Here is an 18,157-nt window from a genome sequence, read left to right as displayed (position 1 = left end):
TAATTACTGATTTATTGTTATTATCATCATCATCATTTTATGACACAGCTCCATAGGCTCCTGGTATTTCCCTTATCCCCTCCACCATCCCCCCCCCACCTAATTCCTCTATATCATTACTAAAATATAGTTCTTCATACACAGTCATATGTCCATCATTGTAGACGTGGACAATGGCAGAGAGTCCAGCATCCTATTGTCAAGATATAGTAAACAGTTTCATTGTAAGTCCATCTTTGTCTGGAAGTAGAGATGCATACTGCATTGTATCCTCACATCTGGACATGTTAGTCTCCATTTCACAGCTACTCTACATCCCCTCAAATGAAAATCATAATACAAAATTAACAATAAAAAGAAAAAAAATTAACACACGATGAAGTTAAATAACATGCTACTAAATGATTAATGTGTAGCTGAAGAAATGAAAATCAAGAACCCTCTTGCAGAAAATGATGCAACTGTATGATCTATGAGTCATTGAAGAATTTAATCAGAAGAAAGTGTCTGGAAGAGATGAAACTAACAAAACCCATTCGATATAGTTTCCACTGATTTTTTGTTGGTGAAATGTGTCTCTTCTAGACAACAAATAGATGGGTTTTGTTTTTTAATCTAGTCTACTAATCTGTGACATTTGATTGAGCTTAAGCCAATTATATTCGTGGTTAATATGTATGGTTGATACTTTGGTCCTGTCATTTTAGGAATGGTTTGTTCATTGATTTAGTCTTCTGTTGTCATTTTACTGGAATGTTCTTCACATTTGGCTTTGGTTTTGGTGGGTGCTATTCCTCTTCTCTGTCAAGAGAACATCTTGAAGTATCATTTATAGGGCAGGTTTAGAAGAAGCAAATTCTTTTAACTTTTCTTTACTGTGGAAGAATTTTATTTCATTTTCAAAGACAAAAGAAAGCTTTGTTGGATATGTTATCCTAGGCCAACAATTTTTTTCTTTTAGAATCTGGAATATGTCACTCCATTCTCTTCTGGCCTATGGAGATTCCTGTGAGAGATCTCCTGTGGATTTAATTGGCATTCCTTTATATGTCAGTTGATTTTTTTTCACATGCACATTTAAGGATCTTTTCCTTATGTTAGATTGAAGAGAGCTTGATGATCATGTGTCTTGGTTGAAGATCGCTTTTGATCAGACCTATTGGGAGTTCTGTGCCCCTCCTGGATCTTGTTTCCCAATTCTTTCTCTAGGTTAGGGAAATTTTCCTTTATTATTTCTTTCAATATATTTGTAAAACCAGTTTCTCTTTCTGCACCTTCTGGGACTGCCATAACTCTTATATTAGGTCTCTTAATAGTGTCTTTCAATCTTTGAATACTTTTTTTTTGCCTGATCCAGCTCTGCTTCCAGCTTTTTGTTTGTTTCCACCTGATGACAGAAAATATCTTTCAATTCTGAGACTCTTTCTTCTGCTTGCTTCATTCTATTTTGGAGACTCTCCACTGTACTTTTAATTTGGTCTACTGTGTTCTTAATTTCTGATATATCAGCCTTGATTTGCTTTATTGCTGCTATTGCTTGTGTAAGATATTCCTTAAATTCTTTTAACTCTTGTATGTGCTTTTCATTATTGATCAATTCTGTATTCCCCCATTTTCTCGATGTCTTCCTCAGGTAACTCTGAGGTTGGCATAGGGTTTTGCTCCTTTGCAGGGGAGTTTTCAGTAATATTCATTCTGCCTTTGTCGCTTCTTTTGCTCTTGATCATTGTACTTCTGGTTATCAGATTCTTCTCCTTGGGGCAGGTTTCTAAGCTGTGTCACCCACAGGTCTACAATATGATTTTACTTATTGCGGTTGGTACACAACTCTTTGCTTGTAGACGATTGTGCCAGTCCTTCCAGCGAGTTCCAGGTCTGGGTTCTTATGTTAGATTTCCACAAAGAACTCCATAGCCCCAGCTCCTGGCTCACCACTCTCTACCTCCTGTGATACTGTGCTGAGGCTGCACCATTGTCTGTACAACCTTTCTTCCACTTTCGGTTGGATCAGGTGCCAGGATTAGGGAGACACCAGGTATCCTATATAGTTAGGTTGTTGGTGGCACTGATCTTGCCAGAACCTGTTGGAAGTTAGGTCTGGGTGCCACACAGGCCTATTTTGACCTGTACGATGCCACAGTTGGTATTATTTTCCTGCAGGACCAGTGCAATCCACGGAATTCTGAGTTCCTGCAAGCTCAGCACATGCGCAGTTCACTGTTGTCCCCTGCAGTCCTAAAGCTTTTGCCACAGTGTACAAAATGGCACCTGATGGACCAGTGCTAGAATTCTTGATCTGCTGGCTGTCAGGTCTGAGGGCTACCCAGACCTGTCTTGGGTGGAACCTGTAGAATGCCACATTGCTGCAGTTCACTGAGTCAATAATGAATTCACTCCCAGCTCAGTTTATGCTCAGTCCTTTCCCTTGCCTTTGCCTCCTTAAGCAAAATGGCGCCCAATTCAGCTCTAGGGAGCTGACAGCTGTGCAATCTACCCTGTTCTTGCACTGCCTGTCTGGGATCTGCTGCTCTGTCTCTGCTCCTAATCAAATCAAACAGACTAGCAGGAAAGACAGTTCTTTGTCTGGGTTCGCCTCCCAAGCTCCAAGTGAAAGTCCCTTCCCACCTGGTTGCTGGTAGAGTTCCGGCTGCTGGAGGAGTCAAGATCGCCATAAGCTGAATGCCACTGGAGTATCAGTCACTGCATCACCACACCGTTGTTTTCACTGCTTTCCTATGTCTGTCAGTCTCCAGGTACCCCTCTGCTGTTGTTCCGTTCTCTCCAATTTCCTGGAATATGTTCTCTCTGCTTCATCCTGATTAAATGTTTCTTCGTCTGTTTAAACGTGTCCTTGCCCTATTCCACCATCTTGATTCTCCTTAGGTAGTTTGTTTAACCAGCCCCATATTGGCAGGTATTCAGGTTGTGTCTTATCTTCTGCTGTTGTATGTAATATTTCCAGGAAGAACCAGGCACACAGATGTTTGAACATACCATGAACATGACATAACTGGTCTAGAAGTCAGGTGTTATAGGAGTACATCCAGCCATAACAGCTTGCTTTTCAGATTCCATTTCCAGAGCTCCTGAGAAAACGGCCAGTCCTGTGACAGGAGTTAGGAAGGCCTAATGTGAATCTGGTATGAAAGTAAACAGGTGCCCAAAGGCAAAACGAGAGTCTGCTAGAGGACAGAAACCAGGCTGAAGGGGTCTCCACTGTGGGCATGGAATGATTTAGACATCAAATAAATAACAATAATAAATACATCTTATAGCCCATTAAATCATGAGAGCATACCACAAAATCATGTTGTAAATGGGATATTTCCAGAGCCTCAAGCTATCTCCCCAAAAGACAAATGGTACAGTAGACACCTGGCCTAAATGCCCAGAGCCCAGTGAACAGAACAGTATCAGCAATATTGAGGAAAGCTCTTGCACAAGACGCTTAAAAGGATGCCTCATCTGTGTTCTCTTTGCGAAAAATGCTTACCATGGTCTGGCTCTAAGAAAATGTCAGGCAAATAAAAAAAAAATGTGGGATACTTTACAAAGCATCCAACCCCCAACTCCCAAAATATCAGAAACTACCAAGGTCCTAGAAGACAAAGACAGAAGATCTATTGTATTTTCAGAGAGATAATGGGGATATGACAATTAAGGGTAATGATCTTAGACTTGTACCTTGAAACAAGAATGTCTAGTTGCTCTTAAAACTGGAGAGTGGATAAAGTTTGGATATGTATGTAGATTAGAGCATTACAACAATGTTAATACCCTGATTTTAGCAACCATTGTGTGAATATATAATGTGCTTGTTTTTAGAAAACTGTCAGAAGCAAAATTATTGTAAAAATAATAATACATGTATACTATTTGTGTGTGTGTGTATATATATATATATATATGGAGAGAGAGAAGAGGAGGAGGCAAGAGAAGGGGAGAGAGAAATTGAGAATTATAATGCAAATGTGAGCAAATGGTAGGATTTAGACAATCTGGGTACACAGGCAATCTTTCCACTATTTATTTTTGCAACTTTTCTGTCATTTGAATATTTTTAAGTTTCAAAGAAAATATACATATACATTGACATTTCAATAAGTTTTGCCAAATTGCTTGCTGTAGAAAACGTACACATTTTCTCGCTCACCACCAGCCATGCACCAAAGTGGCAGCTCATGTTTACAAAATGCATTCACACATTACACCCGGTGAACCTATTACCACTCCAAGCAAGAAACAAAGGTATTTTCTCCATTTTACATAACAGAAGCTTCCAGAAGTATAGACATTAAGAGTAGTGGTTAAGAACACAGTCTTTTGAAACAATAATTATATGCTATTTCACCCCCAATCATACTGGCAAACAAAGTATGAAAATACTGAGCGTTGGCAGAGATGTGAAGAAAGGAACACTCGTAATGTGCTGGAGGGAATGTAATTTAGTACAGTCATTTTGGAGAACAATCTGGAAGGATCTGATCAAGTTAAAGATTTGCACATCATGCAGCCTCGAGTTCCCTTCGTTAGCTGTATTTCCTAGAGAGAGAGATTCATACTGTTACGCACATACACACACAGCCACGTTTCCAACAGTGCAACTTGAAACAATGAAAAACATAAGACAAGTAACTGTCCACCAAACAAGTAATGGTAGAATATGTTGTGGTCTATCTGTTAGAATATAGCAGTTAAAATAAAATAATTGAAACCACAATTGCCACATAGAAAAATCTCAAAACCTTAGTGCTGAAGAAAGAAAGAAAACTGCAGAATATGTAAGCTTTAAGTAAATTTTTAGAGTTTTCTCTATTGCTTTTTAGCAGTTACATCCACATGAAAAGAGTCAAAGATCTTTCCCAGGGAAGATATGACATCACCCTCAGTTGAATGATTATTAAGGGTCTTGAGGGAGAAAATGTAAGGAACAGGATCAAGAAAATTTTAAAAGATTCCTTTCCACTCATAACATTCAATTGCCCCCAAAATAGATATAAAGCTAAAAGGGTAAAACTATTAGCATATGTCAGGTTGGGGTGCTGAATACATAGTTGTTGAATTAGATGATTCTCTATCCTTGTCTGGATGCTTAAAATATATCACAGCAAAAGGAAAAAATGGAAAACAGTGATGAAAGCCTTAAACAACCCAGGGCTCAAGTTTTCTCCAACATTGACCATTTGTGTCTTTTGAATGGTTTCCTTAATATCACTGGACCTCGATATATATGGAATGGAAGAATGCTTAGTTTGAAAAATCTGTGTCAAGACTGAATGTGATGACGCATATAAAGTCCTGGAATTGTGCCCTGAGAGAACCCAAAGGTAGTAGTTACTGCTACTATCCAGTGGTTTTCAGACCGAGACACTCTTGTCCTCAGTCAGTGTGTGTCAATGTCTGAATGCATGTTGGGCTGTCACACTGGAAGATTGGAAGATGCTGTTGGCATCTGGTAAGTTAAAGACCTGGGGTGCTTTCCAGGGGCAGCTCCCACATGCATGACGGAGAGTTGTTCAGTTCTCAACTGAGACTGAGAAATCTTTCCATGGTCCAGGGTCACATGGACATGGTCTAGCCAGCCAACTGTCATTGGCATACACGTGGCTCTGCATCTTATGAGGCTAAGACCTTGACCTTCCCTTAATGACTAGGTTCGCTGGTGATGAAGGCTCACCTTGAGGAATAGTCAATTTCTTAGCAGAACAACCGCTTGACAGAGAGAAAGTTTTCGTTAGTATTTCTGAAGTCCATGAATAAATCGTCCAATAATCAATGAATATAGCCTCTTAAAGCAAGAAAAACCAGTCACGATTCTTGGCATGCTGTTCCTGACTTTCTACTCCATCAAAACAAAGAACAATTCAGTTTTCAGTATCTTTTGTAAAGAGAAGAACCCAAAAACAATGGAGTCAAACGTTCTCAAAATCTTATAGCCCATAATAGAATGATCCTCCTACATTCGAGAATCAAGCCCAGAGGCCAATCTGACAGCTCCAAGATGCATTATCTGAGAGCAGAACTCTTCAGTTTTATCCAACAGTGGCCACACAAAATGACATGAGGTATCGGCCTGAAGATCCTGAGCATATTTAGGATACTTAGATTCAATTTGAGTCTAACACAGAATTAGTTGTTTTTTTCATGTAACCATTGACTTTGCTTTCTGAACAGGTGCTGATTTGGGGAACCTAGACGCTGTGTTTGTGTGGAGGACAGCTTTGATTCCTGCTACCATCTTCTTTGCCATAGATTCAGAGAAGGTAAGTACAGCTACTTTCAGAACTCAGTATTTTCTGATGCTTGTTTTGGTGACACCAATAGTCTCAACAGTTTTCCCAAAGAATACAAAATTGAATTATATGCAATTATAAAACATTTAAATTGAAATCTAAATGTCATCCACTTGCTATTCATGGGCATGTATGCCCCACAGGGTTTGGTGGTAAAGAGACCCACCAAATGGAACAGTGTGGTAAGTACATTGGCACTTGGACTAGGTGTTGCTTCTGGTCCTAACTTTCAGTTTGTGGTCTTGAAAAAGCTCCTCAACTGCTCAGTTTTCTCATTTGTAAAATAAGAAATTCAGGTTAGATTGTTTTGAAAGTGTTTCCTTGAACTTTTAAATACTGCACTGTTGTGAAAGTCAAAAGCCTTGATTTATAGCAGTGATTTTCAATGTGTGAAGGACAGTCCATTTGCTTCCTTTCCTGAACAACTTGCTAAAAACATGACTTCCAGATGCTCATCCAAGATGGGTGAGTCCAGTTTCTAAGGCTTTAGAGAAGACTTCTGCTTTTAACGCACTTCTCAAGTGATTAGTCCTAACCACTGACACCATTGTTCACATGATGTCTGCACTGAGTAGAAATCCTATGGACTGGCATTTGTAAGAGAATTTGCAGGGTTGGCATCTGAGGGTCGTTTTGCCTCTTGAGTTTCAGTTCTATACCATCTGCTACAGTGTAGAAATCTACTCAACACTTCATGCAGCAAGTCTGGGTTCATTGACTCTGCCTCTCTTGACTCTAATTGAGTTCTAGTAAAATTCCAGTCATATTCATTGCTAGATGCCATCTCTGGGTGGTACTAAGAACATGGTTGTGTCAGTCTGTGTTTTTTCCAGAGGTTTCACCATTGTCACGTTCTAATTTGCTGTCACACATGACTAAGGGCCTATAAGTTCATGGGGGACATGTTTGTATGTGGAAGCAGGATGGCAGAACCTACACAGAAAGGACTGTGGCCAGAGATCCCAGGACAGCCTTGACTAGCTCAGAACCAGAAAAATCACTCCAGTTGCATTATAGTCCAGCTTAGTTGCCATCACAGAATTACGTGGCATCTCAGACTTTCTAGGTTGTGTGTCTAAGCCCTCAAGGAGTCAGAGGGACCTATAAAGAGAATTACATCTTCGAGGAAAACTGAATCCCAGCTTTGAAATAACACAGGACCTCCCAGCACTGCCTGTGGAGACTCCCTGCCAAGACAGTCCAGTTTTTCAGTGGGGGTGACTGTGGGGTTTCTCCAAAGCTTCAGCAGATATAATTTTCTGGCATCAAATAAAAGGAAATGGGGCCTTAAGACTATAGTGTCTCTGTTGTCTGCTGTGTATTGGATGCAAAATTCTTCTCTCAAATCATAGGCAAGTCATTGTGTGTGATCTGTCAGGTAAAATACTAACAAGTGCCCCTTCATGAGAGAGCCAGTCACCCATAAAGAGCATTCCAGACAACACCCACTGCCGGCTGGGGATGGATGTGGGCTTTGTTTGATTTGGAGTTGATTTATTTGTTTGCCTTGCTTCTGGAACAGGATAACTTGGATTTAATGTCTCGAGTACTGAATCCAATACTTCTGGGTTCACTGACTTGTTATTATTTAGCATTTATGAAATATATGTCAATGCACTTGACACTGTACAATGACTCATAAAAAGGCATGATCCTGGCCGTTGAGCATAAGGTTGCTGTAGATTGAATTACTGCAAGGAGATAGAGGCAGCACAGGTCTGGATATCCTTTACCTCCAAAGCAACTTTCCATCCTGGTTCTTCATTGCACTGGAGCCAAACCCAACTCTCCTATCAGTGTTTCAATGCAGTAGATTTAGATTACATCCCCTGACATTTAGAAAAAGTTTGTAAAACATGGATGGGATAATGGACAGATAGATGGATAGGTGGATGTATGGATGTGTGGACAGGGAACTGCCTGCTCAGTAAACAGCTCCCTGTTTCTGTTTATCCCTTCACTGGAACCTTTGTTTATGTGTTATACAAACCTGTGGCTATAGAGCTAAATAACTTTAAAATGAATTGTTAAATCCATGGCCTTTTGCAATGAAGATGGGCCCATGATATCTATGAGGTGGACAGAGACAAATGGCATAGAATCTTATAAACTGGCTAGCATTCTTCTGGCTTTGTCAATTTCTTACTTTTAATGTCATACCAGAATTATGTAATGTGTTACCACTGGTAGGAGCTGGGTGAGGGGCACAGAGCACCCACTGTACTGCTTTTGCCTCCTATGACTCTTCAAGAAAAAAATTTCCATGAACTCCAGCCATACATCTTTATGTTGCACCTCACTGTCTTTACTCTCCAATCACTATTCCTTCAGCTGATAAGAGCAATACCAGTTGCGTCAGTTCAGAACCTCCAACAAAGCAGAAATTAAAACAAAATTCAGCAATCAAGAGATTTGTTTGGAGGAAGAAAAGTTCTTGTAAAGAATAAAGTAACAGGGAATGCGGGGCAGACAGAGGGAGGTGTCAGATTGCTGCGTAATTCCAGCACCTGCGAAAGGAGTAGAGAGAAGAGCTCAGACCATGTGCTGCTGTTCAAAGCATACTCTGCGTCAGGCCTGGTGAGCAGTCCTGCAGCAAGCATTTCCTGTTAGCACAGTCCCACAAACCGGTCAGGTGTATTGGTTGGCAAGATTGAAATATCAGAGAGAAGCTTCCTAGGATGAAATTGTGGCCAAGGTTAAGTGGCTCCATTAGGCTGGTATCTGATGAGAATGGAAATAGAGGGTGATGTATGCAAACGAGCATTCACGTTATAATACAGGACATAGAGAGGTAGGTTGGCCAAATTCTGCTTCTGTCACCAAGGCCTGAGCCTGCCCCCTACCAGGCCCACCTCCCAATGATTGGACTGACCTCCTATCCTCTTTCAGCATAGGCAAGGTTTAACCACAGACTGAGTTGTGGAGCCAAATCCTGTTAAGTGTGTTACAGTAGGGTTGACCCAGTTCTAGTCTAGTCGTTGACCGGAGCATCCTGGAGCAACATGGCTTCTATCAGGCACGGGGTGAGTTTGAAGGTACAAGGAAAGGCAGAGGTTGGTGATCAGTGCAATATAGTTTTTAAAATTTTGTTTCAGTTTTTGTTTATTTGTTTGAAAGACAGAAGAACAGAGAAAGAATGAGAGCTTTTGTCCATTGCTTTACTTTGTCAATACTCTCAGTGGCTTGGAGCTGAAGCCAGGAGCTAGGAGTTAAATTCAGTCTCCCCTATGGGTGACAGAAGCCCAGTTGCCTGAGGCGTCCCAGCTGCCTCCCAGAATCTACATTCTCAGGAAGCTGAAGTTAGGAGCCAGAGCCATGCATCAAACCCAGGTACTGCAATACAGGATGAGGGCATCCTAACAAATGTTTGAACCACTAGGCTGGACACAGCCCCCAAAGCAGCTTGTCCTCAGAAGGGATGTGAGTGGGACACCCCCAGGGCCACCACAGCATTTTCTCCCAGGTCTTTGGCCTTCTTTGGCTGCACATTAGTGTCCCTGCCCCCTGTCTTCTGTTTGGCCTCCTACTCTCACTCCCAGACCTGAGTCAATCCTACCCATTTTTTTCTATCTACTCCCTGCCAACCCAGTGTAGTATAGACAAGAGTCAGAGAACCGAGCAGTTTAGTGCACCAAGTACATGTCTTGTGTAAGCTTAAGAGGCCTTTGTTTCTTCTCAGTGTGTCTTGCTCGTGGGCCACTGTTGAGTCTGTGTCCCATTTCTCACTGTAATTGTTGCAGCCCCGTTCTGCTTTCACTGGGCTTCTGCATTGTTTTTTGGGAAATGGCCCTCTCTCCTGCCCACCACCCCATCCACATCTAGAGCTTCCCATCCTCCTCTCCTGCTTTCTTCTGGAGCCTCTCCTCTCCAGACTCTTAGTTGCCTCCCTTAAGTTGAATCTGTTGTCCCTTTTGCCCTTGTGCATTTTTTCAAATAAATAAAATTATTTATTTTATTGGAAAGACAGATTTATAGAGAGAGGCAGAAAGATTGTCTAGCCACTGGTTTACTCCCCAAGTAGCCACAGCGGCCGGAGCTGAGGTGATCTGAATCCAGGAGCTTCCTCCAGGTCTCCCACATGGGTACAGGGTCCCAAGGCTTTGGGCCGTCTTCTGCTGTGTTCCCAGGCCACAAGTAGGGAGCTGGAAGAGAAGTGGAGCAGCCAGTACATGAACTGGCACTCATATGGGATTCTGGAGTTTAGAATGAGGAGGATTAGCCACTTGAGCTGCTGCACTGGACCCCATGCATTATTTTTTGTTCTCCACCAGATTCTCCCCTTTGGTCAAAGAACATTGTCTCCTGCACTACAAGCTAAACACACTCTGCATCCTTCTAGCCTTTGGAGCTGTCTGTGTGGATACTTCCTCTCCGCACTGTCAAACCACTTGACAGATGTTCCTACACTTGTTGCTTCTTCTGTTCTCAGCAAACCCTCCGCTATTGCTTCCTCGTGGATCTCTGTATGCAAATTCAGCCCGTCATCTTGGTGGGCTTTTAGCCTGTCTCCTCCAATGCTCAGCAGATTTTCTCCTGTTTTGGCTTTTGGACCATGCTGTTACCAGCTCTCTTTTTGAATTGATCTTGTCTGACTTCCCGTCTTACTGCCACTACATGCCAGTATTCCCGAGATTCTGTTTCCATCATTCTTACTCTTTTACCATCCTGCCACCCTTCACATTTTCATTTATTCTTGTCCTCTCCATGTTCTGTACTTTGCAAATGCTGTTGGTCCCAGCTCTGACTGCCCTCTTGCGATTAAATTGTCAGACAATGACCCCACGTGTCTTGGGTCCCATGATGAGTTGGCTAGCCTCCCATCTTTTCTCCCTCCAGCTTTTCTATTTTTCTTCATTCTTTCAGCCATTCAGGTTGGCTATATACTTATTTCAAAGACAGAGAAAGACACACACACAGATTCAGACAAAGTGATCTTCCATTCACTAGTTCACTCCTCTAATGGCTACAGTGTCCAAGCTAGGCTGATATGAAGCCAGGAGCCAGGAACTTCCTACTGGTCTTCTGTGTGAGTGCAGAGACCAAAGTACTTGGGCCATCTTCTGCTGTTTTCTCAAGCACATTAGCAGGGATCTGGATTGGAAAGTGGAGCAGCTAGGACATGAACTGGTATCCATATGGAATGCTGGTGCGACAGAGGTCAGCGTCATATACTCTGCCATGATGCTGGCCCTTGGGTTGGAGTCCTGTAGTCATCTTGATTGTTGAACCTATTGCCCTGTATGTCCTCCCTCTACAGCATGCCTCCCAGCCTCCCTGCTTCCAAAGTCCTCACTGTCTGTCTCACGGGTTCCAGTAGACACCTCTGAATTGGCTTATGTACCTTACATCTACTCTCCTTCCAAGCCATAGTATTCACTGATGACAGTTTTATTTTCCTAAAAGCAGAGCTTTCATTATGTCCCTTTGTGCTGATGACCTTTGATAGCTCTGCCTTGTGTGTACAACTGCTTCCTGCCAAGCATCTAAAAATAAACTCTTCCCATTGAACCTGCCTCATGGTTTTCTAAATGTTTTTCTTTTAAACACCTTTTATTGGTTAGTTAGTTCTAGTTTCTTCTCATTTCTCCTTGGGCCCAAAACAAATAAAAATCTCTCTGTGTGTTATTCTTGTTAGAAACCTACTACTATCTGGTTTCACTTGGGCTAGTCAACCCCCAAAAAGAAACCAAAAGCAAAGTAGCCCGTGTCTTTCCTAGAGACTGTAGTACAATGGCAAAAAGCAGAGCTCTCCAATGCCCCTGGCTGGATTCAAATGCCAGAACTGGGTATCTGAGTTCCCTCTTCAAACCTTGGTTTCCCTGTCGGCAAAATGGAATTATAATTGTGTATGTGCCTTAGAGTTATTCTGACGACTAAATAAGGCCATACACAGAGCAGGCTCCAAACCAGTGCTGGCTGTTGTTATTATCATTGCCATGATTGTTTTATCTCACTTGCAGGATGACATTGTTCTCAGCTTAATTATGCACTGTTTTGGCAAGAGAGACTAGCTTGGGAATTCTCTACGATGGGTGAATTAATATCTTGAGCACTTCCACCAAGACATGGGGATAATCACTTTTTGTCCTTCAGATTGCTCCTGATGGGTCCCAGAGGGTCATCAAACCAATAGTTTACACTATTCTTGTGAGAATAAACTGTTTTTGAATTTCAACCATCTAGAGTTTAATGTAGAAGTTTCCATTACTCGAAGGCCGTAAGCTGAACTGAAGGAAAAGAAATCCTGTGGGTATAGTAACCTCTGGTCCCCACACATCCAATAATATGCCAGCAAAGCAGAAGGTTAACAAAGACAAAATACAGGAAAAAGAAAGGGCTGCCTTAATGGAGAAAGTTTAGAAAGAAAAGGAGTTAAAAATTTAGAAGTTGATTCTAATAAATATGGATATTAAGATTAAGATGGAAACATAACAGCTAGACAGTTTCTTATTTGGAATGTAGTTAACACCACTGATCACATGCACACACAGAAATGGTGAAGATGGAAAGTTTGGTGATATCTAAATTGTATCATAGCATAGTTAAAAACACACACACAAATCTGGGCAGGCAGAATTTGTAGCCATTGGCATTTTGTTTCTCATGTCTTTCATTATATGGCGGATGTGCTTTTGTCAACTTCATAGTCTTGGAGCACCATGGCTACTAAAGGGTTTCATAATATATAACTGCATGTTTTCTTATACTGTGTTACTGTTCAAGTGAGTGATAAGTTACTGTTGATAAGAGAAAGACCTGGTTTCTAAAAGGGTAGATGGCTGTCAACACAATCAGCGTAGAGCTATGGGAGGAATACCTGTGTACTTTGGGGACAGAAGAAAAACAAAGGCCTGGTTGCAAAATTGCTATGATCAGACTTCAGTTTTCCATGTTGGTAGATCTGGAAGTGGTCTTTCAGTATGCATTTCTTCAATTCTGATTACTTTGAGTATTAGTTGATCATTTGGATTCCCTTTTCTTGCGAAGTGCCTATTCAAATCGTTTGCCCATTTTTTCTGTGGACTTCTTTTTTTTTTCTTACCTGGCACCACTATTTATTATTACACTAGGATTCTTTGTTAATTTTTCACTTGCATTTGGCAATATCTCATTTAGTGATAACAAGGACAAAATAACAGACACAATTTTTTAGGATGTCTCCTTTTGTAAATAACATCACAGAGAGTAAGTCAAGGACTCCTTCAAGTAGCCGGCAACTTGTGAAGGCAAACCCAAGTAGAAGTATCAGAATCCTACGTACATTCCCTGGAAGCATGCCTGCAAGCGCGAGGCTGTCTTTAATTGGCAACAATGCAACTGAGATGGATCAGGCAAGGAAAGGAGACATGTTATTGGGACCAGCATGGCCTTTGATGCTTGTTAGCATGTCTTTGAGAAACAGAGTACCAAGCAACAAAAGCTTAAATTGAATGAATTTGTTTCCAATTCTGTTTAATGAAAGAGCTTGGGCTATGAGCCAGGGAATGGATTTGGACCATAAATTGGACTGTTCTCAGGACCTTAAATTTAAATGACAAGAATTACTTTTAAAGTACCACTCTACTCAGTCTTCTGGAATAAAAATATGTCTTTCCGTTTTTTTTGTTTTATTTGTAATCTTCATTTCAACATAGAATGGACCACACCGTCTTTGACCTCCCTCAATAGTCCAGAAAAATAGGCTCTTTGTTCTAGTGCATGCCCAGAACATTCATCCCCTGGAACCTTCCTGACCCATAAGCCTTACGCTCCATACCCAGGTGGACATACACACATGTACATATCCTCTTCACACAGGCATATTAACACAGAGATGCCTTACATGTACAGCACATACACAAAACACATGCACACTACACACAAGCAGACACACATATACACAAAAACATATATATATATATATATATGTTGCAGTATGAAAGCATCATTGTATTATGAAACTTTTGGGATTCTCAACTAGACAAGAATGAAGGCCCCACTTTTCAGAATCACGGTTTCTGCATTTAGGAATTGAAGTCAGAGGCAAAAGTTTTCACTCTGAAAACTGTACTCCAAATTGTGTTTGTTTTAGAGGACCTCCTTTATGGAGTTTGGGTTGACTTGCTCTACGAGACAAGCATTCAAAAGTACATGTTATCTGAGTGCTCTCCTTGTTTCTTTTTAATCAGGTCACATTAAGAGTAATTATAGATTCTTTAAGGGACCTCTTCAGCTGGGAAAGACCCCTCTTCCATAGGAAGTGTAATTAAACTGCTTCCAAACACAGGCCATCTAGCACCTCCAAGTTCAGGGGAAGGCAGAAATCCAACTGGTTGCCTAAGGGTCAGCCTGGACTGTGGGGCTTCCTGACCTGAGCTTTGGACCCACAGCCACAAATTCTGGTGGGGATCTCATGGATCCATGACTTAGGATCCCTTCCTTGACCACATTCCTCCGAGGCCCTGACCAAGAGGACATAGCCACGCCCTCTTGATCTACTGACTGCTACAGGTGGGACCTGGTGTTCAGGATGCTTTACTTCTTGGGACCCCACTGATTATTCTGTCATTCTTGCACTGGGCATGTGCCTAGCAGCTTGTCAGGATGCATACCTTCCCAAGATACCCTTCCTGTGCTGTGTGTGCCTCCCAGAAGGCCATCCTGTGGCCTCACAGCCAAACCTGGAGATGCTCCTGTTACATGTTCAAGCTCTGTCAGTTGACAGCCAGTATTTTCTGGGTACCACCGGGTTCCCACAGCACTCTGTCCCCCTTTCTCAATTCAGATTTTCTTGTGTATCTTCTGAGGAAGTGGTTGCTAGTGGGCAGGAAGTCTTCAGAAACCTAGAAGAATTTCAGCGTCTCCAGAAACCAAGACGAATTTCAGACCTTGCACTACCAGGTCTTGCACGTAGTATAGCAAACACTCAAACACTCAAGCTACTACTGCTGCCTCTCAGGGCATGCGTTAGCAGGAAGCTGGAATTGGAAGCGGAGTTGGGACTCAACAAGCACTTCTGTATGGAATGGGAGTCTCCAAATCACTAACCCAAAGCACTGGCCCTCTTAGTGTGTGCTGTTCCTGTTAATTTCCTCCAAAGCAAGGTATGGCAGAATAGTTCTTCATCTCTTTGTTGATGAGATATTACGTAAGTCCAACTTAAGCTACTGGATGTTAGTACAAAAAAGCATATGGCGTGGGACCCTAATGCCTTGGGATTTTTTTCTGTGCCTCTAGGGTAGCAAAATCACCAGTGTAGAATACTGATAAAAGCTCTTCACCACTAACTATTCACTCTCCTGTGAAAATCTCAGCTGTCTCTACCAATGAGTGTGTTACAGGCATGTTCATGACAAGGCAAATGTAGTAGCTGCGTGAAGTGGACGTGTCGGCCATGTAGTGACAGATCTTTCAGGAAACAATGTTCTGGCGAAGTGGCACCTTTTGCCATCTTTGGTGGGTTAACTGTTCAACTCAGTGTGAGTGGAATTAGGTCAGAGGTGGACGAGGAATGTGGATGAAGTGGAACACAGTCTCAGAGGTGCTGGAGGACCTGCCTCCGGGCCTCCCCACCCTTCCTCATGAGAAAGAATGTTGTGTTCAGGCTGAGTGATTTCTAGCAAATATCTCTCTCCTATGTGATGAGCTGGGTCCACTAACCCCACCAGGCCTACCTACCTCCAGATCCTGAGTCCTGCTTTTGTAATGTAATTCAGCTGTGCTGAGCTATGCCCACAGCCCTGTGATACCAACCTTGACCTTCAGCAGTGCTTTGGGGGTCTCATCTCCCACAGCTGGACTCTGTGGCAGTAATCCCATCTCATTTGACCACACTGCAGACTCTGTATTTGAGTCCACACCGAAATCCACTGTGCCCATGATGACTTGGGTTTCTGTTGTCCCCATGCTGGGCACCACATCAGGCCCAGTGCCCCATCATGGCTGGGCACTGATCATTCCAGCAAGGGCTCCCCCCAACACTACCCTGCCTTCCCATCCACCTCATCCCACACCACCTCATCAGTGTCAAGGTGGAAATTAACTAGCCTCATTCAGTGTGTCCAGTGCATTCTTATCAATGACCACATAATCAGTTCTAAGCTTCAGGGCTTAGAAACCTAGCGGCATTTCCCTCTGGGTGCTTCCAAGGAAGTATCTTGCAAATTGTTACAGAGAACTGCAGGAATAATTGATCCCTTTTACAAAGAAGCATTCCTTCTGTGCTTCTGTGGTCCTTTCTGGCTTTGTCTTTACAGTAAGAATGCTGAGGCTGTTATCTGTGCTTAGCTTTTTATATGCACAGGCAAAAAATGTGAAGAAATCATGCTCAAGGGTTCCTACTCTAAAAAGAAAATCTCTGTGGCTGTTGCTATTAGAAAAAGTGACAACCCACCAAGCCCTGGTTACCAGTATATTGGAGTAGGGAGCACAGGGTGGCAGAGTTGATAGTTGTGAGAGGAGTATGTGGAAGAGAACACTAGGCCCATGGGAGTTTACCCTTTAGCTGGGAACTGGGCTTCGGGGAACTAGGTTCTTTTGGTCCTAACTAGCCATGTGCTTACTGCACTATTCGAGTCTAGCCCCACCTGTTTAGGGCATTTAGAAAGTTCAAAGAAACGCAACAGGTGCCAGCCACAGTTCATTTGCCTTGCATCTCCTGCAGGACAGAGGCACGCATGATCTCAGCATTCACTACACCTACTCTTCTTGAATCCCAACACTCATTTCAAAAGTTGGATGCTGTGGTTCCATCTTATAGACGAGGGAGCAGGTGCCAAAGAGGCAACCAAAGCACAGTCCAGCTGTTGCTGACAGCAGACTGGATCCTGAGGCCCAGTAAGAGCCTCGCTGGCCTCCTTTTAAATGCCGCGGGGTCTGCATCTGGCCGTACGTCCACTCCTCATGTACCCTACATTCCCAGTTTTCCACCCTTCCTAACTTAGAAAACACATATACACCTGTGGATTTGTAGGAACTGAACAATACCTGTTTTAGAGTTTGTTATCCAGCCTTTTCCACATGATAAGGATCAATAAGAAAAACTGAAAAGAAAAATAAAACCAGCTGCTGTTAGTATGACTTGAGAGTGGAGATGTGACCCAGCAGGGAAGAGGCGGCCTGAACACATAGTTTCATAAAACAGTCACATACCCCTATATGTGAAGGATCTTCACAAAGTGAATGGAAGTGCATTATGCTTTAAAAAAAAAACATCAATCTTGAAAAAGTTTTTACATGAAAATGAACTTATGTTTTAATTCCAAAGTGTTCCAAAATATCCTCATGCGAGCACTGATGCCCACGCAGGAATCATCAGCGCTTTGGTGAAGGCCACCTGTGTCCACAAGTTTTGGGGGCAGTAAGGCAGGGAAGTGGGGGAGCTGGCAGTAGGAGGCTTCTGCAAAATTTCTGTGGAACCTGATGGCCCAGCCTTTGCATCTCATAAGATCCATGTTATTTTGAGAAAAATATACCACCCTGCCACCAGCCAATACCACCTGTTGAGTTACAGTTCTTCATGCAAGGAGTTCTAAGAATGCACCAGTTTTCTACCAATTCAGGAATGGGTTTCAAAGTCATCGTTGTTCTGTAGGCAAGGCCATCCTAGTCTCTAGGTGGAAGTAAATGAGAGTATTACTCTTTCCAAACATGTTTTTAGTCCAGTCATTCCTCTTTCCTCCTGGATCCTGTGTCAGCATGTTTCCCTGAGTTGCAATTCCAGAATCAATACAATAAGTGTGGCACTCTGTTATTCACGGACATGTGTGGAAAGGCAAAAACTTTGAGACACCCAATGAAAACATTCCCGACTGAGGTCCAGCCAGGCAGCACCTGGCCCCCTCGTTTCATCTCTGGCACGGCAAACAAGCATTCTTTTCACATTG

General features: G+C 42.4%; 1 long non-coding RNA gene across 1 annotated transcript in view; it reads left to right on the top strand.

The window, feature by feature from the left end:
• LOC131482273 (uncharacterized) overlaps window positions 1-18,157 on the top strand; it is a 444,806-nt gene that overhangs the window by 338,948 nt on the left and 87,701 nt on the right. Inside the window, exon 4 of the long non-coding RNA XR_009246844.1 lies at window positions 6,175-6,263. This is a non-coding gene — a long non-coding RNA (uncharacterized LOC131482273). The remainder of the gene's footprint in view (window positions 1-6,174; window positions 6,264-18,157) is intronic.

The sequence above is a fragment of the Ochotona princeps genome, chromosome 16 (assembly GCF_030435755.1).
Source record: "Ochotona princeps isolate mOchPri1 chromosome 16, mOchPri1.hap1, whole genome shotgun sequence".
NCBI lineage: Eukaryota > Metazoa > Chordata > Mammalia > Lagomorpha > Ochotonidae > Ochotona > Ochotona princeps.
Note: the sequence above shows the minus strand (reverse complement) of the source record. Positions and strands in the feature narration are given on the sequence as shown.